The sequence below is a fragment of the Aquarana catesbeiana genome, linkage group LG07 (genome assembly GCF_042186555.1).
Source record: "Aquarana catesbeiana isolate 2022-GZ linkage group LG07, ASM4218655v1, whole genome shotgun sequence".
NCBI classification, from domain to species: Eukaryota; Metazoa; Chordata; class Amphibia; order Anura; family Ranidae; genus Aquarana; species Aquarana catesbeiana.
In genome coordinates, this window is record NC_133330.1 from 298432783 (window position 1) to 298457728 (window position 24946).

At 40.7% G+C, this 24946-nt stretch overlaps 1 protein-coding gene and 1 long non-coding RNA gene across 4 annotated transcripts in view; one reads left to right on the plus strand and one right to left on the minus strand.

Moving 5' to 3' along the window:
• Positions 1 to 16932, minus strand: part of LOC141102569 (uncharacterized) — a 47483-nt gene extending 30551 nt beyond the window's left edge. The window contains exons 1-2 of the long non-coding RNA XR_012235153.1: positions 16352 to 16932; positions 13634 to 13737 (exon numbers count right to left, since the gene is read on the minus strand). This is a non-coding gene — a long non-coding RNA (uncharacterized lncRNA). The remainder of the gene's footprint in view (positions 1 to 13633; positions 13738 to 16351) is intronic.
• AGBL4 (AGBL carboxypeptidase 4) overlaps positions 1 to 24946 on the plus strand; it is a 3151866-nt gene that overhangs the window by 2781229 nt on the left and 345691 nt on the right. The window lies entirely within an intron of this gene.

Here is a 24946-nt window from a genome sequence, read left to right on the forward strand (position 1 = left end):
TAATGTGGCCCTGAGGAGGCGACCCGTGAAGTCCCGAAATGTCAGCTGTATTTTCTTATATAACCAACTTTTTTTCACAATAGAAAACTGAAAAGGAATATTTATGGACTCTCTACAAGTTTTCACTGGTCAGAACCATCCCCCAGCTTGCTGATTGGATAATCAGGGACCAGCAGCAGCACACCAATGATGTCATCCCTCTGCTCTCTCCTCCTGCCGACAACGTATTCACTGTCAGCACACAGACAAGGCAGTAGAAACTGTCTCACAATGATCACCCTCTGTTTCTTAGTTTAGCCACTTAAGCTCCAGAAGCTTTTACCCCCTTCATGACCAGGGTATTTTTTACTATTTGGCACTGCACTACTTTAACTGGTGTTTTGCTTGCGTCTTTTAAAGGGTCTTTGCAGTACAAGCCAATAAAACTTAGACCTGTGTGGTATGTTAATGTGCTTTTACTAAACAGAAAAGCTGCAGGTACAACTGCAGGATACACAATTAAGAGCATGCAGTATAACAAATATAATAAAATATGCCTACAATGTACAAACGATCTTCCTAGCAAATAAGCATGTACAATATGTATGCAATACGTATACTAAACCGCTACTCAACTTATAGATGGAATCAAGATGGAACCTTCTTCAAGGTTCATTGCTCAGAGTCCAACTCAAAACTTCTCCAAAGTCCTCCAGCTTCCAGCAGCCATGTTGCTCCTTTGTGTTCCAAAAACAAATCTGTCCTTTTTCTTACCACATGCCTGTTCAAAGTCCTCTCCTCCCCCTTCCTCTCCATCATATCCTGTAAAGAACTTCCTCTGCTTGGATCATAAACCAGTCCAACTGGTTAATTTTCGTATCAATAGAGAGAGCCTAGTTTCTTAAAAACAGCACATGTTCTTTAACCACTTGCCAACCAGCCGCCATCATTATATTGCGGCAGGTCGTCACGATCCCGTGACCCAGCGTAGCTATACGTCGGCTCCTTTAAATGGGATAGCAGGCGCGCACACGCCGCCGGAGGCGCATGCAGGTGCCCGCTGCACTGTGGGGGTGCTGTTGCTCATGGCCAACGGTCATGAAGACCGCTGGCCAGGAGCGATTGCGGACATGAGAGGTAGAACAGGGACGTGTGTGTGTAAACAGACAAATCCCTGTTCTGTTCTGTGAGGAGAGACAGATCGTGAGTTCCTAATAGCTAGGAACCACGATCTGTCATCCCCTCTGGTCAGTCCCCTCCCCCTACAGTTAGAACACACAGTCAGGGAACACAGTTAGCTCCTTGATCGCCCCCAGTGTTAACCCCTTCCCTGCCAGTGACATTTATACAGTAATCGGTGCAATTTTATAGCACTGATCGCTGTATAATTGTCAATCGTCCCAAAAATGTGTCATTCATTTATATATTTTATATAATATAAATGAAAAAAATACTGAAAATTTTGAAAAAAAAAAACAATATTTTTTTTTACTTTCTGCTATAAAACATATCCAAAAACAATTTAGGCCAAAATGTATTCTGCTACATGTCTTTGGTAAACAAAATCCCAATAAGTATATCTTGATCGTTTGCGTGAAAGTTATAGTTTCTAAAAATGAGGTTAGATATACTAGAATTTTTATTTATTTCTTTATTTATACTGTAATGGCGGTGATCAGCAACTTATAGTGTGACTGTGATAGTGCTGTGGCCAATCTGACACTAACTGACACTAGGTGAGAACTGACTAACTGACAATAACATCACTAGTGACACTAATACAGTGATCAGTGCTAATACTGTACACTGACACTACTAATGACACTAACATCTAGGGGCAATCAAGGAGTGTGTGCCTAACTATGTGTAATGTGCGCAATGTGTGCTTACTAATCAATGTGGCTGATATTTCTCCCTGGGAGATAAAAACAGCTGCATCGCTGTTCCATGAACAAGGCCCTGTATTGTTAGTAAACACAGGGCTCAGCACTGTGATTTGCTAAGCCAATCAGCAGGTCCTGGTGATAAATCACTGTCCGGGACCTGCTGACCGACTTCTGCTGTAACGAATCACGGCATAGATGGGGTGGCGGGCATGCACGCCCCCTACCCGGAGTGATCCACCGCAGAGTGGCTGCTCCACCGCGATATATCTACATGGGACAGTGTCCACTAATGGTTAGGGAGAATTCCATGTATGAACTTTTTTACATAATTACATTGGTTCAATTAAATTGGATTAACTATTCTTATACCATACCTGTCGAATCCCTCCAGAAGCTGGAAATCACTGTAGTGGACACTACTACTCCATTGATCACCCTGCTGCATTCTTAACACAGGAGATCAACCACTTGGCATGGCCGCCATTCAGGGAACATGGTATCTTCTCAATGAATACAAAGCAATGGGTCCTGTGTGGGCAGGGCTTATCACCAAATGTGGTGGCCCTCGTGAACGCGAACGCTGATGCCTGGGAAATAGGAACGGGGCTGCAGTCATGCAAAAATCAACATTAAGGCACCACCCCAACGTAGAAGTTCGCCTTGCACGGTTAACTCTTTGTACACCAAGCACTTCACTGTAAGCATTCTTTCCGTGTCACTGTACACTTTCTCCTCCTCCATTGGGAATGCAGCATTTCTGAGGGGACACTCGTGTCCTGCTCCAGCAGCACAGCCATTATTTCCTCTCACTCCCAGTGACAATGTGAGGACACAGCGTGGTTCTCTGTTGCTTACGTGGATCCACTTTCTACTTTTTCTCTCTCTTCCCGTACCTTCCGGGTTAGGTCCATAGATTCCCTGTGCCGTGAGATCGGTCCCAAATATGTGGAATACCAATCGCTAGGGAGGGGGTCAAGCTCACCAACTCCCTCACTACCAGGGTACTTTCTCCCATGCCAAGGCACTACATCCTGTTCGCTGGCTGCTTTAACATACCACACCACGCAACTGGTCACTCATGACAAAAGCCATACGGCTGCATCTCCCACCAACTTCCCTGCACAATTAACCCTTCATGGTGGCCATTTCTCTTCATCTCTCCACCCCTCTTTTAAGTACAAGCAATGTTCTTTTGATACACTCCATACATGCATCCCTTTGTAGGAACTTCAGATCAGGCATTTGGTAACTTCAAGAACTTTTACTTGGACGTTTTGCAAATTACAAATCTAACATAGTATAATTTTTAAAAGATCCTTCCATATATAGCTCTAGTTTATCCTAACTTAGGCTGTCCAAATCATATCTTCTAGATACGAAATGTCCTTTCATAAGAGTTCATATTCATCTTTCTGTACCCCGACTGGGTACCCCAAAAAGGGTGGCCAGGTGCTCAATACGGCGTCACATAATGCATGCACTTCTTCTCCATTCCCATTGTGGAGCTCTCACTCACACAAGCTGATCTCTTTTTATACTGTATGTTTTTCCAGTAGGGTACAGAGCTCTGCAGATGAACCTGGGGAAGTCTGGCTAGCAGAGTTAACCCTAGCTTCTCAGGAAGCACCACTTCTTCTGGGTAGCACTAACTAAGTAGTACAATTAACACAGAAGAAAATATACTTAGCTCCAGGAATACTGACCACAACCAACACTGTAATACCTCAGTACCCACCTGCTTACACTCGTATCAAGGGATCCACCTCCTGTGTTCATCTAGCAGCAAGGCAGCCACTTGGCATGAAACCTGAAAGCTAGCAATGGGTACAATAGTGATTTCCAGCTTCCACCGGGATTGGCCAGGTATGGTACTATGGTACCTGCATATTTACATTGGTCCAAGCTAGAATTATGTATGTTGTAACTATGCAAACATATCCATACCTAAACTTGAAATGCAGCCAAGTGTGTTCTCTATTTCTGGAAAGTTTTAAGTTATTATTCATTGGTTTACTGTCTGCTAGGAGTTTAACTTTAATTTGACATGCAGAGTTAGGTTTTAGCTGTTCCTTCCCTGTGGCTATGGTCAGCACATGTTACTGGGTACAATTGCAAAGAGCGCAAACAAGATGGCATTACAGATTGCGCCCTGCGGTCTTGCTAGAAAACATGTTCCATGGAGTGGGCAGTTAAAATAATGACACTGTAAAAGGCTTTGAAGAAAGTTATGTCTTTTTAGGCAGCTGAGTATAATCTGGTTTATGGCACCGTGCCTGGACAGTTATAATGGCGAACAGACAAGCTATTTAAGCTGGTTGGTTAACTATTCCAGGGTTCCTGTCCATTTGATTGAAACCGCTCATATTGGTTATAATCCACTAGCACTCCCATCCTTTCCTTCAGGTTTAATAGCTGGAGAGTTTCAGAGTCATAATCCATCTATTACCCACTGTAGCCCAGTAACAGAATGGATTTTCATTATTTTTTAGTAACTGTAATAGGTGTTATAGGAGAATGGAGTTCAGAAGATGTATCACGCTGGGAGGCTGTCATATATGGCTTTGGAAAGACACAGTGAAGTTTAGCGTCTAGAGAGAATATTTGCAATCCACAATGGGGATGATATTCACACTGATAATTCTTAAATACACAACTGAGAATAATGGTGGAACAGTGGGAAGGGAAAAGACCTTCAAGAGGGCCAGTCGCATTTGTATTTAATAAGCAATTTATTTTTCCCCGGGACATTGTAGATTTATGTGATACTTCAAATATATACCTTTCTTGATTACTAAAATAAATGCCATATTTAAAGCAAATCTAAGCCCCCCAAAAATAATATATAGCAGCTTTAGGCGTAGTGTTTACATTTGCTTCATTTATTTTAACTTTTTCCTTTTATCTTCCCCTGCTGATTGTGCCAGTAACACATTTCCAATCCCAGGACAACAGTGCCTACTCTCCCTTCTATATCAGGAAAACAGAATAAAGATAGGACTACAGAATCCATCCCCTTTCATATTCTCTATACCCAGATAGCAAGCAATTGAGCTGCAAGTCTGAAAATGACCTGGTAAGCTATTGCTAGACTTGCCAGGCTTCACAAGTTTATTGCACAATTGCAGCATCAGCTTTCTTTGCAAACATCCCACAAGTCTGCTGCAAGTTCTGGTTCAGTTATGTTGTGCAAGAGTCATCCTACCACAGGGGTCACTGTGGCTGAATTTGGAAAAGTGCGTTATCCGTTTACTATATTTGGGATTTAATATCTCTCAGATATGATTTGGGTTAAATGAGAGTTCTTTGACCATGAGTGAAAGCTTTAACACAATAACAAAAAATGCATTGGTAAATAGTAAAGAGGTCTAGACTAATACACACAATCTATCTATTTGTAGAGGGAAAGGGTAAAAATCACGGATTACCTGAAGGCATACAGAGTATATTCCTTAAAACATTAATATACAAACAGTAGGACAGAAAAGACATAAGACAAACATATTTAGTTACAAGTACAAGGCAGACATAGTTACCAGGCTATGACCCACAAAGGTTCCATTCGGGTGACCGCTCTACCAGAGAGTGTGTGCTTCCCTCCCATCTAGTCTGTGTATATCATTACAGGCTGATGCCTCATTAGTTGGCATGGTGTGGCTCTGATTGGTGGGCTTCCCTATTCCTGGTAAAGGATTGGCTTCATCTCCAATCCCTATACTTTGCATAGGTCAGCCCTCTTTAATGCAAATCTTTGGCACCGACTATTTTGAGTGGGAGACTTAACTTGTATGTACATGACCTTCAGGAAAGTTAAGTATTGACGATGGGCTGACCACCCTCATTGCATATTTAAACATGGGAAGTAAATATGTGTAGAACAAAGAGGTTTGGGTCCATTGTTTAGATACAAAAAATAGCTGCCGAATGTATAACTCGGCCCCGCCCCCCGGCGCCCACGTCATTGGATTTGATTGACAGCAGTGGGAGCCAATGGCTGCTATCAAGAGCCAAGAACCCCAGGCAGAGAGACAGCGCGTCCCTACTGGGTCAAGTTCAAGGGCCAAGGGGTCAAGATTGTCCCCGTAGCCTATGCAGGAATCAGTCAGGTAGACTGAGTAGAGACCACAACTATGCAAATAGCACGGTATGCAGACACCAGTTTGGCCACAGGGACATGATATAGAGATGCCATTAGGGCGATAATAACACATGCACAGTGGTGGTGAATTTGGACAGGAACTGGGGTAACGATGCGATGGGATACAGACTCCTGCAGGTATTATGTTATACTGTGGTATGTGTTCAAACGGGTATAGGGCATAGTTGTGGTCTCTACTCTGTATTTCACCTGACTGATTCCTGCATAAGCTACGGGGACAATCTTGACGTTGAGCTATAAGTGTGACTACAATATGACAATATGATCTGTATTACAAGGGAGGAATTAGTAGTGCTATTCTCTGGCTGTCATTTTGGCCCTGCCCCTCTAGTGGACTGCCCACAATAGTGGGTGGGGCACCTGGGCCTCTCTGGGATGTGTCCTATCACAAACATATATTTAGAAAGCTGAAGGAGGTAGCACTGCTAGGCTCTGAGGAGGAAGGTTATCCTTCGAAACGCGTCAGCCTGCGGTGGTTTTTACGTCCTCTCTTTCGTCATCTGGAGACTGTGGGTATTAGACCGATTGCCATCCTTTAAAGGTTTCTATATTATGGTTTTATTTCACATGCTTGTGAGTAATTTTTAATTTGTTTTTTAATAAATCTAAGGATAATGCAAAAGGCTGGTGCGCCCTCTCTTATTTGTTCCTTTTTTGACTTGCAATAAAGTCTCCTACTTTAAGTATAGCAGCTATTTTGTAATCCAATCTGAGTGCAGAAATTGGTAACATGGAACTAACCATTCTTTAGCAATAAGTACTGGTGACGATAATCTGGCTCCTATCTATCAGAAGTACTGGAGTCTCTGACTTATTGTATCCCAGGTGGTAATAACCTTGCTTATAATGGGATTGTGCACCGACATCCTCTCTCTACATTCCCCATATGTCTTTTGTGTCCAACAGTATAGACTCCTAGCAGGAAACAGTCTGTATGAGGGGGGGATACTTCTCTGGACTCTGAGTTATGTAATGTGTGGGTGAACAGGCAGACAGTTCAGCAAAGATATTTGGTTCGTTCTCACCCATTTCTGTTGGTCAGCAGTCTTCAGAATAATGGGTCTGAGTGTCCTCTGCAGGCTCTGGCCTAGTGTTTGTCTCCTTAGCTCTATGCGCGGCAAGGGCTCTCCTGTGGGTCAGCACACGGGTGACACAGCGCTCCCACTTCCTTCACACAGTGGTGTTTTCACTTCACCTTCTAGGTTTCTCTATGTCCTCCCAGCAGTAGCCGGTCAGCCTCCTTTCTCACTCTCACCTCCAGTCCTCTCCAGCACTTCCCCTTTTCTCCCCTTCCTGTGTGCGTGCTTTTCCCTTTTAAATGACCCCTCCTTTCATAGAAGTATTTGGGTAATGTTATCCAGTTTCACCAAAAGTACTTGAAGATTTCCTCCAGCAGCATACAAATCCCAGAATTCCCTGGGAGAACTTTCTGAGTTCTGAGATGACGCAGTCCTCTGTGCAGGCCAGTCAAGTTCCTCCACCCCAAACTCACTCATTCATGTCTTTATGGACCTTGCTTTGTGCACTGGTCCAAATCATTTGGTGGAGGGGGGATTATGGTGTGGGGTTGTTTTTCAGGGGTTGGGCTTGGCCCCTTAGTTCCATTGAAGGGAACTGTTTAGGCGTCAGCATACCAAGACATTTTGGACAATTTCATGCTCCCAACTTTGTGGGAACAGTTTGGGGATGGCCCCTTCCTGTTCCAACATGACTGTGCACCAGTGCACAAAGCAAGGTCCATAAAGACATGGATGAGTGAGTTTGGGGTGGAGGAACTTGACTGGCCTGCACAGAGTCCTGACATCAACCCAATAGAATACCTTTGGGATGAATTAGAGCAGAGACTGCAAGCCAGGTCTTCTCTTCAGGTCCACATCAGTGCCTGACCTCACAAATGTCCCTTTGGAAGAATGGTCAAACGATGCCATAGACACACTCCTAAACCTTGTGGACAGTCTTCCCGGAATAGTTAAAGCTGTAATAGCTGCAGAGGGTGGGCCTACTCAATATTGAACCCTACGGATTAAGACTGGGATGCCAGTAATGTTCACGAACGTGAAAGGCAGGTGTTCCAATACTTTTGGTAATATAGTGTATTTAGAAAATACCCTTATTTTGTTGAGACACCACCCTGGGACTTGGAAATTGGCCCCTGCTTACTAGAAGAACCTTACAGTAATGTCAAGTTTTTTTTAAAGATTTTATACAAAAGAAACAATTTGTAAGTAACAGGTATGGTTTAGATGGTGATATATATCACATATGTTTGGAATTTTCATTAAACAATACATTCAACTATAGAAAAACCCTAATAGGCTCACAAGATCACATAGGCTGCCAATTCCAAGTCACAGCAAAAATGGCAATTTAGGGGTGGGAGGGGATTTCTAGTTATTTTTGACATTTCATCCATCAAAATGTAAGCTTCTGTACAGGAGTGAAATGTATAAAAATAAACTTTACATCTATTTGTCAGCCGACAAGTCATTGAGTAACCGAGGAATGTGTCAGCGTGTTTCAAACAGACCCACTTAAGAAGGCAAGGAGAACAAAATAAATTGCAAAAGCATTGTCAATGGCAGAGCTATGAAAACATATATACTTACTGATTCACCACCTGGGGAATTCTTAAGCTTTTGTTTTCAAAATGCCCACATAAAAAGGCAGAATTCTACAGCTAAAAAGGGATAGGGGAGCAAAACAAGTAGCTATTTTAAAACAAGTAGTACTCATATATAGTAACAGCTAACGTAAATTTTATTTAAGTATTAAGTATTTTATTCTGAGCTGATGAAGGACCTTGGTTTGGAAGAGTTGGGTTTGGCACAGAGATCCTACATCAGAGATTGTTCAGCATGGGATCATATGAATTCAAGGCAAAAATGTGCATGTATTAAAAATAGAAACAAATTTTGTCCGATATACTCATGTAGCCAGTGTGTAGCCAGGTACTTTGGTACAGTATATCTTTAGTTGCTTCTCTGTATATAAGTCACTTAGTGGAACCATTCCCTTTTTTCAACCACAGGGGAGAGATGTTGAGCAAGTTAATCTCCTGGATCACACTTCAGAGCACTGGGAATGTTGGGAAATGTAGTCTGGGCCATAACAGTGTGAGTATAATAATTGAGCTTATGAGCTACAAGCCCCAATAAACCCTGGGAGCAGTAGGAGTTCTAAGAGAGGTTTATATTGAAAAGCCTGGGAAGTAGCCGAGGCTGTTGGCGCCAAATGCAGGTTGGTGTAGCTGCTCCAAGGAAAGCTTTGGGGAAGAAGATTAAGAGGCCCTGGTGCTTCGCACAGCTGCTGAGCCTGCGTGTCACAACAGTACTACACAGCTACTCTGCAAGTGAACATTGGTGAGTCTGCGCACTCTGTCCATCCTTCTGTTATGGCTACATAGTCTGGAAGGTTGCCACCATAGGACCAGCACAGACAGCACAGCATATCAATCCGGCTTCACCATATATCAAGGGATACCAGCACTTCTGCACTCTGGGCCAGTCCAGCCATGCTGCATGCCAGGTTCCTGTGAGGAGGTCAGCACTCATTGCCATCAGGAGGGCTTCTCCATTTCTACAGACTGCTGCTACAATCCAGGGATTTGGTGAGAGGATCTCTGACCCACCAGGATTAACTTTTATCCACCCCTCTACCCTGTTAAATACTTTCAGTGCTATTAGCAGATCCTAACTATAGCTCTTCAGTCGGCCCAATCTGTTGCACTGCACACTGAACTGTAACCCATAGTTATCCATCTTACAGCATCTATGCAGCTCTAACAAATGCCTTCTAGTGCACCAACATTACCTAAGGGCCCTAAGTCAGCCGGCAGAAGGATTACTTTTGAAGAACTGTGCATTGGTTACTTTTCTTATTCAGGTATTGAATTTCTGGATGTATTTAAAAATGTAAAGCTCAAGGGAGACCTAGGCCTAACTTTTCTGCCACCAGTGTGCAACAGCAGCATAGTCTCTAATATCGTTAGTACTAACTTAAGGACGCCTGTTGACATACTATTAGGTGGGGAAGTTATTGTTTATGCTGACCCAGGAAAGTCTGAAATTTTATACCTACATGTCTATTGTGTAATCAGTTGTACCTAAATTGGGTACTTCACACCACCATTGAGCTTGAAATTATTTCTTTTTTTTTTTCGTAATTGCCAATATACTCAGTGACCTTGCACAACTATTTTGTGTCTAATTTTAAGGTTTGACCACTCAGTGTCGCAAAGCATGTGAGCTGCCACTTGTTTGAGTACTTATATCCTGGAGTGTCAGAGGGGCTGAGGCCTTTAGAGAGGTTGAGACAAGAACAGAGGATCCAATACAACCAGCAGCTTCTGGTTTACTTAGGGCACATTTACAATGTTGCATTTTAATGCATGTTTTGCAACCTTCTAAACCATATATCCAACTTCCCTATAATAAAGATAGTGTCTGTTCCCATCTGAGCCCTGCAGTGCAGTGCGTTTTGAAAAATAGGATGTGCATTTTGCCTGCATTTAAAGCGGGAACTTAACTGTATCCAGGGATGCTGGGATCAGCAGGGAGGGAGACCGGCTCTGAAGATGAAAAATGCGTTGTCAACAAGAGTAAGCCAGTATCTGTCAGTTTGGAGCTAAAAGTTCTTTGTAAATATTGCCTGATGCTAGTGTGTTGTCCTTGGATATTTGGATATACTTAGTGAGAATTGCAAGTGTGATTTATTCCTTCCTTTATTCAATCAAATCTGCTGGTTGCGGGAGGACAGGCTTTTAGCCTGCTGTATGCTTTCTTTCCTATTTTGCTGGAGATCTCTGCATGAACCCTGTGATGGATTTATCCCTTTAATGACCAGGCCATTTTTTGCGATACGGCACTGCGTCGCTTTAACTGAAAATTGCGTGGTCATGCGATGTTGTACAGAAACAAAATGTATGTCCTTTTTTCCCCACAAACAGCTTTCTTTTGGTGGTATTTGATCACCTCTGCAGCTTTTATTTTTTTGTGCTATAAACCAAAAATATTTTTTACTTTTTGCTATAATAAATATACAAATGAAAAAGTCTTCATCAGTTTAGGCCATTGTGTATTCTCCTACATATTTTTGATAAAAAAAAATTCGCAATAAGTGTATATTAATTGGTTTGCGGAAAAGTTATAGCATCTACAAAGCAGGCGATATATTTATGGCATTTTTATTATTCAATTTTTTTTTACTAGTAATGGTGGTGATCAGTGATTTTTAGCAGGACTGTGACATTGCGGTGGACAGATCGGACACTTCTGACACTTTTTTGGGACCAGTGACATTTATACAGCGATCAGAACTATAAATAGCCACTGATTACTGTATAAATGGCACTGGCAGGGAAGGGGTTAACACTAGGGGGCAATCAAGGGGTTAAGTGTTCCCTAGGGAGGTGTTTCTAACTGTGGGGGGAGGGGATTGACTGGGAGTAGAGAGAGATCACTTTTCCCGATCACTAGGAACAGACAATCACTCTGTACTTCCCTGTCAGAAAGGGGATCTGTCTGTTTACATTGACAGATTTCCGTTCTGGCTCTCTGAGGAGCAACCACGGGTTGCCGGCCACGCGCATTGGTGCCAGCGTCGCTCCCCCTATAGCTCTTAAAGTGGCTGACGTACACCTACAGCAGTTTGCGCAGCCGTGCCAGCCTGCTGCAGTATAATGACGGCGACTTGTCGGCAAGCAGTTAAACTTTTTTTTTTTGTTTTATTTTATTTTTTTACAGTTGTTTTTAACCACTTAAGGACCAGCCTCGTTTTGGAAGTTAGGTGTTTACATGTTTAAAACAGGTTTTTTTGCTAGAAAATTACTTAGAACCCCCAAACATTATATATTGTTTTTTTTCTAACACCCTAGAGAATAAAAAGGCTTTTTTTCGCACGGTATTTGCACAGCGGTCTTACAAGCGTGCTTTTTTTGGAAAAAATTCACTTTTTGGAATAAAAAAAATAAGACAACAATAAAGTTAGCCCAATTTTTTTTTATATTGTGAAAGATAATGTTACGCCGAGTAAATGGATACTCAACATGTCATGCTTCAAAATTGCACCCGCTCGTAGAATGGCGTCAAACTTTTACCTGAAAAATCTCCATAGGCGACGTTTAAAAAATTCTACAGGTTGCATGTTTTGCGTTACAGAGGAAGTCTAATGCCGCATACACACGAGCGGACTTTACGGCAGACTTTGCCCGGTGGACTGGATTTCGTCAGACAATTCGATCGTGTGTGGGCTCCAGCGGACTTTGTTTTCTCAAAAGTTGGACGAACTTAGATTTGAAACATGTTTTAAATTAATCCCTCGAAATCGAGTCCGGTCGAAAAGTCCGCTCGTCTGTATGCTAGTTCGACGGACAAAAAGCCACGCTAGGGCAGCTATTGGCTACTGGCTATGAACTTCCTTGTTTTAGTCCGGTCGTACGTCATTACGTATGAATTCGACAGACTTCGGTGGATTGATTGTAGGCAAGTCCGTTCATTCAGAAAGTCTGTCGTAAAGTACGTTGAAAAGTCCGCCGGGCAAAGTCTGCCGTAAAGTCCGACCGTGTGTACGCGGCATTAGGCTAGAATTATTGCTCTTGCTCTAACGATTGCGGCGATACCTCACATGTGTAGTTTGACCACTGTTTTCATATGCGGGCGCTATTCACGTATGCGTTCGCTTCTGCGTGCGAGCTCGTCGGGACGGGCGGTATTTTTCTTATTTATTTTACATGATTTTATTTATTTTTACACTGTTTAAAAAAAAAAATTGTGTCACTTTTATTCCTATTACAAGGAATGTAAACATACCTTGTAATAGAAAAAAGCATGACAGGAGCTCTTAAATATGAGATCTGGGGTCAAAAAGACCTCAGATCTCATATTTACACTAAAATGCAATAAAAAAAAAAAAAATGGCATTGAAAAAAATGTGCATTTAAGACATTTTGACGTCGCTTCCACCCTGCACTGTCATGGAGATGAGTGAGCTCCATCATCCCCTTACTCGTCTCCAGGCACAACAAGGGGACAGACGCGATCGCCTCCGCCGCTACCGACGCCTACAGTAAGCAGAGGAGGGCACCGGATCGTGGCGAGAGGGGGTGGAGTCTCCCGCCAACGATAAAAGTGATCTTGCGGCGAATCTGCCGCAGAGACCACTTTTATCTGAAAGCCGACCGCCGCACGAAAACGGGGGATACCGGGGTTATGGCAGCTAGCTGCTGCCATAACAACGATATCCGCCGCCAAACTTAGGACGTACATCGGCGTGCGGCGGTCGACATGTGGTTAATGATATTCAAACTCACTTCATTTGTTTCTTTTCCTACATGAGATGTGCATTTAAAATCCCTAACAGCAGTTAAATAGAACCAAAACATTAGAAGAAATCAATTTTTATTTTAGACATGCAACATCATAGCTGGCGTATGTTCAGATGCTGTAACATATGTTCCATGCCAAACCATATTTCCTTTATTTCATCACTTGGCACTGTAGGCTGTTTCCACATGCATGGTAGGCCCATAGTAAATACAGTAAGGATTCAATCAGATTGCCTACACTAAATCGATGCCACTGACATGCATACAAAAGCTTTAGTAAATCAGACTTACTGCATTTAGTCTGTTGGAAACCACTTCATTACTATTACACCCAGGGTTCTTCTTTACGTACGATCTGTTTTACCTCCTAGGTAAATAAAAGTCATCCTTTCCTCCTATCACAGGAAAAAAAAAGCATTTGAAAAGTGAGATTTTCCCTGAAATAAACTGTTGCTACCAGGTGATTGATGTTTTTCCTACCTCTATCTGACACCTAAAAGTATTTTTAAAGAATATTTTCAAATTTGACTGGTAAGAGGTATGATTCCTGGTGACAGCTCCCGTCTGTGTGATGTCAAGGGGAGCTCAGAAAAGTTTTGCATATCTAAATGTCTTCACTATCTTCTTATTTTTACTGGGAACCGAAAAAGGAAACCAATAGACCAATAAGCATTTCTTTTGAATATAAAATGATTATTAATTCAGAATTTTTGAGGACATTTAGTCTTTAAAAAGACATAAAACAAGTTGTTTTATACACCTTTTTCATGTATCAGTGCTGAAAACTACAAGTTTAATGTTCATAGTGTGGTTTGGGAGCAATAATAAGATGTTCTAGATCTAGGAGGTCACCTATCAGCAGGGCTGTATTCAGATATCCTGCTGTACTTGGCACATGAATGGTGGCGTACGTTGTTTTGTCCAAAGCTCTTTACATGTATACTGCAATTATTTTTAGAGAAAGCCAATTCTATAATGTGCTATGAGAACTAGGAAGAGGTGTGCCTTATATACACAGATCTTTTTTTTTTTTTTTGAGTGATTCTAATAAAGGAAAATAAAATATTTAAAAAAAATAACAAACATATCATATGGTTTATCAGTGGTTTTGCACAGAGCAGCCCCGATCCTCCTCTTCAGAGGTCCCCCGCAGATGCTCCTGCCCCCCCTTCGATGAGTACCCCCATAGCAAGCCACTTGTTATTGGGGCACTCATGCTGCTGCCTCTCTGTTCAGTGAGAAGAGAGAGAGCTGCTGCTCTTATGCACATGTCTGGATCAGGTAAGTATTTAGTAAGTATTTTGAGCCTTAGGACTCAACATCCCCTGTTAACGTCCTCCTATAGTTCTTACTTAATATATAATGGATGGTCCACTAACCCTACTGTTGTTGGCACTGGCACATTTTTTATTTATATATAGATCTATATCTCTAGATAGATAGATAGATAGATAGATAGATAGATAGATAGATAGATAGATAGATAGATAGATAGATAGATAGATAGATAGATAGATAGATAGATAGATAGATAGATAGATAGATAGATAGATAGATAGATAGATAGATAGATAGATAGATAGATAGAGAGAGAGATAGATAGATAGATAGAGATAGATAGATATAGATAGATAGATAGATAGATAGATAGAGATAGATAGATAGAGATAGATAGAGATAGATAGATAGAGATAGATAGATAGATAGATAGACAGACCTCTGTCTGGACAGTGCTGATTGGCCCTGTGCTGATCACATACACCCTCCCACAAAAACAAAAAAAACCTCTGGAATTACACACCAAACTGAGCATGTGCAGAGTTCCCCCTAGGCTCTGTGCTATCAGAAGGTGGATTGGGGACTGTAGAAAAAGGGGATGATCAGAGAAGACAGGATCAAACAACCTTTTTGCACAATGCAGAGGATTAACCCCTTGGGTTCCACAGTGAACATATCAAGCATGCTGTACTGCATATACAGACTGATTTTACTGTTGTGGGTTTAGTAACACTTTAACCTCCCTGGCGGTATTCCCGAGTGTGGCTCGGGGATGGATTTTCGGTACCAAAAGCGTTAACCCCGAGCCACACTCAGGATCGCATCGCAGAATCCAGGTACAGCTTACTTAACTTGTCCCCTGGATTCTGCGATGTCTCCCCACAGTGTGAGCGAGCCGTCCTCCGCTCGATCTATCACGGAGCCGAGCTCCGTTCCCTGCGAGCCTTGCGACGCACGGGGACGGAGAATGGCGCCAAATTCAAAAAGTTAAACACACAATACATACAGTACACTGTAATCTTACAGATTACATTACTGTATCAATTTATTTCACCTCCCTTTTGTCCCTAGTGGTCTGTCCAGTGTCCTGCATGCCTTTTTATATCATAAATACTGTTCTTTCTGCCTGGAAACTGGAGATTGTCCATAGCAACCAAAACCGTCCCTTTACATCAAAAGGGGTTTTAGACCAGCTAGAAAACAGCGATAATAAATTAGAATCACTTGCAGAATTGAGCGATAGTGATTTGTGGGGAAATCCATCATCAGACACTGAAAGTAATGACAGCGACAATTCTGCAACTGAGCAAATTTCAGTGTTTTTGATTTGATTACATTATTGAATAATTTTTATTATTATTATATTATTATTTGTTATAATTATTTATAGTTTTATATATATATATATATATATATATATATATATATATATATATATATATATATATTATATATTATATTATAATTTATGATTTCATTTTTCAAACTTTATCATACCCGAGATGTCTACTAGACTCTTGTTTGGACAGATTTAAGTGAGTTATTCCTAAGAATTACAGGCCTACAATATAAAACGCCAAATTTCTATGCAAAATAATTGTACCGCTTTCAGCATCAAAAATCTGAAATAATCATACCGCCAGGAAGGTTAAAGTATAATTCCACCAAGGGATACAATTGAGTGATAAACGACATCCAGTATGGTAAAGCACACAAGGGCTGCTTACTTACCTTCTGGGTTCTAAGGCCAAAATCCACTGGCTGGTGTTAACAGTCACATCCTTTCCTACCACCGCTGCTGTTGTAGTGTTGTGCATTATGCTAAACAGTGTAGTCCTCCCTCTAAGTCCTGCAAGTATCCAAAAGCAGACTGAGAATTCAGTTGATGGATCTTTGCCCCGGAGCCTGAGAAGCACGTCGAAGTGCCAGAGCGTTTGCTAATACATGCAGCTCATCCCAGCAATAAAATACACACAAGTAGTTGCTTTTCATTGCTGTAGTTACTGCTGTGGTAATTTAACGTCAGCTTTTTAACTGTGCTTTTCATGGATTATACATTTTCTAGCATTCTTTTTTTTTTTTTTTTGGATTTAAAGCTGCAGGACAGAAATGCAGAGATAAGAATATTCAATATATAGACTTCAGATATATGTTTGGTAGAAATTGGCTAGCGCCAGGACAGTAAACAAGCACCAGTGTTAATTTAGTCGATGAAAATATTTTCGTCGACTAAATTAATACAATTTTAGTCGACTTAAGAAGACTAAAACTAAAAAAAATGAGATGACTAAAATACGACGATGGGCAGCACAGTGGTGCTTGCAGCAATAGGGTCGCTGGTTCGAATCCCAACCACAACACTACCTGCCTGGAGTTTGCATGTTCTCCCTGTGCCTGCGTGGGTTTCCTCCGGGTACTCCAGTTTCCTCCCACACTCCAAAGACATGCTGTTAGGTTTATTGGCTTCTGTCCAAAAAAAAAAAAAAATTGGCCCTGGTGTATGGGTGTGAGTTGGGGACCTTTGGATTGCAGACCCCTTGGGGATGGGGACCGGTGTATGTGGAACACTGTGTAGATTGATGGTGCTACATGGGTACCTTAATTATATATAAAAAATAATAATATAGTGGATGGGCATATTGATGGGGTGCAATGTGTGGGGATGGGGACAATTGTGGGTGCTCACTCAGGATGGACTGGTGTCTTTATTCAACCTTACTAACCATGTAACCATGTAACGACTAAAACTAAAATGGCATTTTAGTCAAAAGACTATGACTAAAACTAAATTGAAATATGACTTCAAAATGAACGCTACACTACCACATAAGAATATGTAGGGGGTATCCACTAAGCTGCTAAAATAAGAAAAAGTAAATACAGTAAAGTTTAATATTGGTAATATATTCAGGCATATGTGCAATTGCATTACAGCCAATAGAGTTTACAGTTTTTTGGGTTTTTGTACTTTTGCTTGTCAAAAAGCAATATATTTGTTTGTTTATGAAACTTGGTTTTATTCATAAAGACGTTATATATTGCAACGGCTAAATCTGTGTCTGTAGTGCATGTTTGAGCCTTAATCCCGTAAATATTATTTTAGATTACATAACATGTTATTAGATTTTTACTCCAGGAGTATATGATGAGTTTGACAATTCTAAAGAAATGCTTAAATAATGCATTAAAATGTATCTAAACCCATTTGATTTTAGATGACTAAAATGTACTGGAGATTTTAGTCGATTAAAATACGACTAAAACTAAAACAATTCAGATGACTAAAATATGACTAAAACTAAAATGGCATTTTAGTCAAAAAGACTAAAATACAACTAAAACTACAATGGCATTTAGTCAAAAGACTATTACTAAAACTAAATCAAAATTTGATGTCGAAATTAACACTGACAAGCACATAAATAGACTACAAATAAAAAGGGACCTCTGCAGGGTTTATCTTTGAAGTTTTTTTTTTGAGAAACAGTAGCCTCAAATTTTGTTCAGCACTGGACAGTATGCAGTCATCTTCGTTAAGCCTAGGCAGCTTTTATCTTGAAATAGAAATTAGAGTATATTATCTGAAAAAAAATAGCCACAAATATTGTTTAGTGGCTGGAAAGTATTTAAACAGCTCAGTTATTTGATCACCACTGGGGTTTTTAATTTTTGCTAAACTAACTAAAAAAATTTTGTTTTCTTCTTCACTGACGGGCATTGATGAGGTGGCACTGATGGGCACTGATGAGGAGGCACTGATGTGTAGAATTGATGAGCACTGATATGCAGCATTGATGGGCACCAATAGGCGGCACTGATATGCAGCACTGGTGGGCACTGATATGCAGCACTGATGGGCCCTGACAGGCAGCACTGATTGGCACTGATAGGCAGTTCTGATTGGCACTGACAGGTGGCACTAATGGGCAGCACTGATGATGAGGTACTGACAGCTGTTACTGCTGGGCACTGAGATGGGCACTGATTGGCACTGTGGTGGGCAACGATTGGCACTGATATGGGCACTGAACTGCGTTTCTGATGGGGCACTGACTGGCAGCTGATGGCACTTATTGACATCTGTGGTGGCACATCTGATGGTGCTGTGCTGATAATCAATGTGCCGATTATCAGCAGAGACCCCCCCTCTGACAGGGAGAGCCGCCAATCGGCTCTCCCTGTAAGTGCGAACCGAGGAATGCCATTTACCGGCACTTCCTGGCTCACGCGATGATCAGCTGTGATTGGTCACAGCTGATCGGAGATGCAGTGTGTCAGACTGACACACAGCACCTCCAATCGCCACATGCGCGCCCCCGGCATGTTATCCTGCTGGACGTCATATGTTGCTCAGTCAGGATAACAGAACCACCACCCGGCCATCATTCTGCTATAGGCCGGGCAGGAAGTGGTTAAACAACTCAGTTAGGCTGCAGTATAAGAGGGAAAGATGAGACCAGTTTTGACCTGAAAAAACAAATTAGATTGTATTACTTGAGAGACAGTAGCCACAAATATTGTTCAATGCTGGACAGTATGTAGGCAGCTTGATTAGGCCGTAGTTTAAGATGAGAGACTAGGTAGGTTTTATCTTGAAGTAAATGTTAAAATGCATTATTTAAGAAATAATAGCCACAGAGATCATACAGTGGCTGAATACTATGTAAGAGCATTGTTAGGTTGTAATATAAGAGGAAAAGGTGAGGCAGGTTTTATCTTGTAATAAATAGAATATTTTACTTTATGTGAGATACAATAGCCACAAATATTTTTGAATGCTGGAACATGAACCACGATTCACCTGGAGGCAATTATTAGAAAGCTGAGGTCTGAGGTTTAGAAAGTTTAGTCTGTGGTATCAGCAACAGGGGTTTTGTAATAATTAGTAATCCAAGACTGGTTCATTTTAATGTAAGTGAGCTGGTTCACACTGTCTGGGGACAGGCAAACTCTGTTACAAAACCTCCTGTTGAGCTGAAGGGCCTCTCAAACAGCATACTGGTGCAGGGCAAGCCAAAAGTTCCAGTACAAACGGTGCAAGCTCCAGCTGAGATAGAAAAGGCAGACACGCCATGTCACTAGATGATGCTGCTAAACCACCACTTTGTACTGCAGATCATGCCTACTACCACGCAGAAACCCCTGCCTCTCCTTTTAGGCATGCCTACATTTTTTTAAAATAAAGGGGATTGCCTAAATTTACTGGCAGCTATGGCAATGAAGGGAGGGAAGGAGGGGAGTATGTGGTTCTGTGGTACACAGTATTTTACCGCACAAGTACAGTAGTTAGTGACTTGCTGCAAACAAAGGGCAGCTTTGCCCGTGTCAGCAACAAGTGAGTGTTGTGAACCCCAAAATAAAAACAAAGCCCATAGCAAAAAAAAAATATACCTCCCCACAAAAAAAAAGCCCTGAAACACTAAACCCCAAACAGATTTTTTTAACCTAGCAGAAAATAAAAAATATGAATACACATAGAATAAAATAAAAAAATAAGAATAAAAGAGTGTAATAGGGTGCCCAGAGACTACACAGTAACTACACTCCCTTTTCATATCAAGGAGACTGGCAATAAACAAGCCCCCCCCCCCTATTATTGGCCCTTTTAAACCAACTGACCTAAATTCAAAGGCCAGATAGTGTATTATGTCAATCAGAAAACTTGTGAGCAACCCTACCGTGCCTTGCAAAAGTATTCACCCCCCCTTGGCATTTTTCGTGTTTTGTTGCCTCACAACCTGGAATTAACATGGATTGTTTGAGGATTTGCATCATTTAATTTACAGAACATGCTGACAACTTTGAAGATGTTTTTTTTTTTTTTTTATTGTGAAGCAAACAACAAATAGGACAAAATAACAGAAAAAGTCAATGTGCATAACTATTCACCCCCCCTAAAGTCAATACTTTGTAGAGCCACCTTTTGCGACTATCACAGCTCCAAGTCACTTTGGATAAGTCTCTATGAGCTTGCCACATCTTACCACTGAGATTTTTGCCCATTCCTCCTTGCTCCAGCTCCTTCAAGTTGGATGGTTTGTGTCTTGTGAATAGCAATCTTTAAGTCTGACCACAGATTTTCTATTGGATTGAGGTCTAAGCTTTGACTAGGCCATTCCAACACATTTACATGTTTCCCCTTAAACCATTTAAGTGTTGCTTTAGCAGTGGGTTTAGGGCAATTTTCCCGCTGGAAGGTGAACCTCCGCCCTAGCCTCAAATCACACACAGAATGGTACAGGTTTTGCTCAAGAATATCCCTGTATTTAGCACCATCCATCTTTCCCTCAACTCTGACCAGTTTCCCAGTCCCGACTGCTGAAAAACATCCCCACAGCATGATGCTGCCACCACCATGTTTCACTGTGGGGATGGTGTTCTTTAGGTGATGTGATGTGTTGGGTTTGCACCAGACATAGCGTTTTCTTTGATGGCCAAAAAGTTTAATTTTAGTCTCATCAGACCAGAGCACCTTCCTCCATACATTTTGGGAGTCTCCCACATGCCTTTTCGCAAACTCAAAACGTACCACTTTTTGCTGAAAGTAAAGGCTTTCTTCTGGCCACTCTGCCATAAAGCCCAACTCTATGGAGCATACGGCTTATTGTCATCCTCTGTACATATACTCCAGTCTCTGCTGTGGAACTCTACAGCTCCTCCAGGGTTACCTTAGGTCTCTGTGCTGCCTCTCTGATTAATGCCCCCCTTGCCCAGTCCATGAGTTTTGGTGTGCGGCCGTCTCTTGGCAGGTTTGCTGTTGTGTCATGTTCTTTCCATTTAGTTATGATAAATTTGATGGTGCTCCTAGGGATCATCAAAGATTTAGATAATTTTTTGTAACCTAACCCTGACTTGTACTTCTCAACAACATTGTCCCTTACTTGTTTGGAGAGTTCCTTGGTCTTCATGGCAGTGTTTGGTTAGTGGTGCCTCTTGCTTAGGTGTTGCAGCCTCTGGGGCCTTTCAAAAAGGTGTGTATATGTAATGACAGATCATGTGACACTTAGATTGCACACAGGTGGACATCATTTCACTAATTATGTGACTTCTGAAGGTAATTGGTTGCACCAGAGCTTTTTATTGGCTTCATAACAAAGGGGGTGAATACATACGCACATGCCAATTATCTTTTTTTTTTTCTGAAAAAATAGTTTTATGTATATATTTTTCTAATTTACTTAACCAACTTAGACTATTGTGTTCTGTTCCATCACATATAATTCAGATTAAAAAATCATTGAACTAAATAGGTAAAAAGCCAAGGGGGGTGAATACTTTTGCAAGGCACTGTATATCATCAATTTCTACAGTAACAACCACAAGCACTTCTCACATTCCCATATAATGTGCTTAGTGATATGAAAGAAATCAATGTGCCGCGCTACTAATTCCAAATGCTAAATGTGAACATCTAATTTCATCTAATCTAAGACAAAGCTGATATTTAATTACAATCCCAAAATGTCTTTATGTGAATAATCACATATGTGAAACTACAAAAAAATACATTGAAACAAACCACAAATGTGCCAGTAAATACCTGTGTAAAAAATATGTAAAAAATATAAAAAATATATATATAAGCACAGTCGGTAGTGTGATTCCGGTGAAGAAAGTCTATTTTTTACTGTCGTGCTGCCAAACACCAACAGCTCATTACTTCTTTTTTTTTAATTTTTTTTTCATTCCTTGCTTCTTTAAGTGCTTAATTTTTGTTGCCGATGTGACACCTCACGCGTGCTCCCCCTTAGGTGTACTCTCACCTGTATGAAATAAGGGTTTTTAAGCAGTGTATGTGTGGTGCAATTCAAGCACCCATAAAATTTGAGTAGTCATCATATTGGATTTGAATAAATATCACTTGTTTTTTATGATATAAGCGCTATTGATGATTATTTCTTTTATACACAATTGTTGGGGAGATTATCATGATGTGAGGCAGCGACATAAAGGAGGAGGAACAAGGAGATAAGGATATCCTATACTTTAGTCCAGATGAGACTAAAAAGCATGTCTGACCAAACTTAATTGTGAGGTCACTTTCATACAGGTGAGAGTATACCTAAGGGGGAGCACAAGTGGGGTGTCACTAAAAAATAGAGCACTTAAAGAAGCAAAGAATGAGCTGTTGGTGTATATTATATTTTTTACATATTTGTTACACAGATTTTTTACTAGCACATTTGCTATGTGATTTGTTTGAATGTATTTTTTTATAATTTGACATATATGATTATTCTGGGGAAAAAAATTGGGGATTGTAATTAAATATCAGCTTGGTCTTAAGCCACGTACACACGATCTGACTTTCCGACGGGAAATGTTCAATCACAGGCTGTTGGCGGTAAATCCGACCGTGTGTACGCTCCATCAGACAATTGTTGTCGGATTTTCTGCGGACAAATGTTTGCTAGCAGGTTTTAAAATTTTCTGCGGACAAATGTGTGTTGTCGGATTTTCTGAGCGTGTGTACACAAGTCCGTCGTACAAACACGCATGGAAACAAGGACGAGCCAGAAGCGGTCGGTCTTGTAAACTAGCGTTTGTAATTGAGATATCACATTTGTGATGCGGCAAATTATGAAATCTCTCAATGCAGCTCACATTCACTTCTTCTTTAATGGGATAATAATGAAGCTGCTTTGCTGGTGATACTGATGGAGTTATTGCAAACACATTTTCAAAGGCTTTTTTTTTCTAGTGATATCAAGAATAATATTATTATGCTTTTTTTTTTATTTGGGAAAGTTACCACAACACCATTATCCCGCAGTTTTTAAGAACAAAGATACAACTATGTTGGTGTCCCTTGTCAATTTTACATTGTATTTTTTTAAATGTAGCTGCCTACTCCCAAACTGTCATTTGAAGTAAAACACATAGCCAAGTATTATTCTACACAATTTTTTTATTGTGCATTAAAAAAAAGAAAACAATTAAAATTAGACATGCTATCTGCCAATAGAACTTAACAAAAATGTGCATTCTATGCATCCAAAAATATAGAAAATATAACAAATCAAATAATTATTCAACCAAAAAAATAATGTCAAAGCAATAACTCCAAGGCCAATAATAAATAACACGCTATCTCCTCCGATTCCACAACATGTCTGGTTGACGAACAGCTGTTCAGAAACTAACTGAAAAGTGCAAAATGAAAAGTGAGAAATGAAAAGCGCGAATCAACACTCACCAAACTTCTACTAACACGAAATTAGCAGAAGGAGCCCAAAGGGTGGCGCTAAAGAGCTAAAAAACCACGTAGTACGTCACTACGTTCGTATTTGTTAGCCAACAATTGTGTGCCGTGTGTATGCAAGACAAGTTTGGGCCAACGCCCTTTGGACTAAAGTCCACGATTTTGTTGGCCAACAATCCGATCGTGTGTACTAAGCTTTAGATTAAATTAGGCTGTTCACATTTAGCATTTGGCATTAGTACCATGGCACATTGATTTCTTTGATATCAGACAGTGCATTATGGTTAAAAAGAATTTGATCTGGCAACTTTCTACATTAATTTCACGGGACTGCAAACTCTGAACACCCTGGACCCACCATGAACCCATGGTAGCAGCAGACCCCAACCTCATCCCTCAGCAGAAAACCAGGTATCTGAACTGTGAAGTATCAGTATTGGATGCAAAAATATAAAAACAAAAAATATTTATATGTTGTATATTAAATAGACAAAAAAAAACCATATTTACTTTATTTTACGCTTATATACATACATAAAGAAACATAAAATGTATTTAAAAAAGAACTGTAAATTAATAATGTAGAACAAATACGCTTTAGCAGGAAAAGAAGGAAAAAGTATTTTTTGGGTTTTCCTACCCTCAAGAAATGATTGTGGGACATCCCAAGCGATGTCTCTCAACCTGCTTTAGATAAAAGATCATTTCTTGTGTGAATTTCCATTTTTCACCAAACAAGGATATGGCCTTGCTCCATCCCTCTGCTGTAATTTAATTAAACTGAAGACTCAACCACAGGCTATTCCACACTGCTGAGTCCTTCTATAGCCAAGACTGTGACAGCTAATTATTTTTCATCCATACATGGTGCCACAGTCTGTAACTCACAAGTCATATGTCGTCCTTGCACACAACGTATGAGCTTTTCTAGTCAACATGCATCACATGGAAACTACTGGTCAATTAAATAAGAAAATGTGATTTATTTATCAGTAAAGGATATGGGTGTTATATTTGTAGACATAAATAACCATATAACACACTGGCATATGTGACTGAGCAAATTGCCTTTTCAATGGGTCTCATATTAATGCTGTAAAGCAGAGTGTAATATGTTGGTGCAA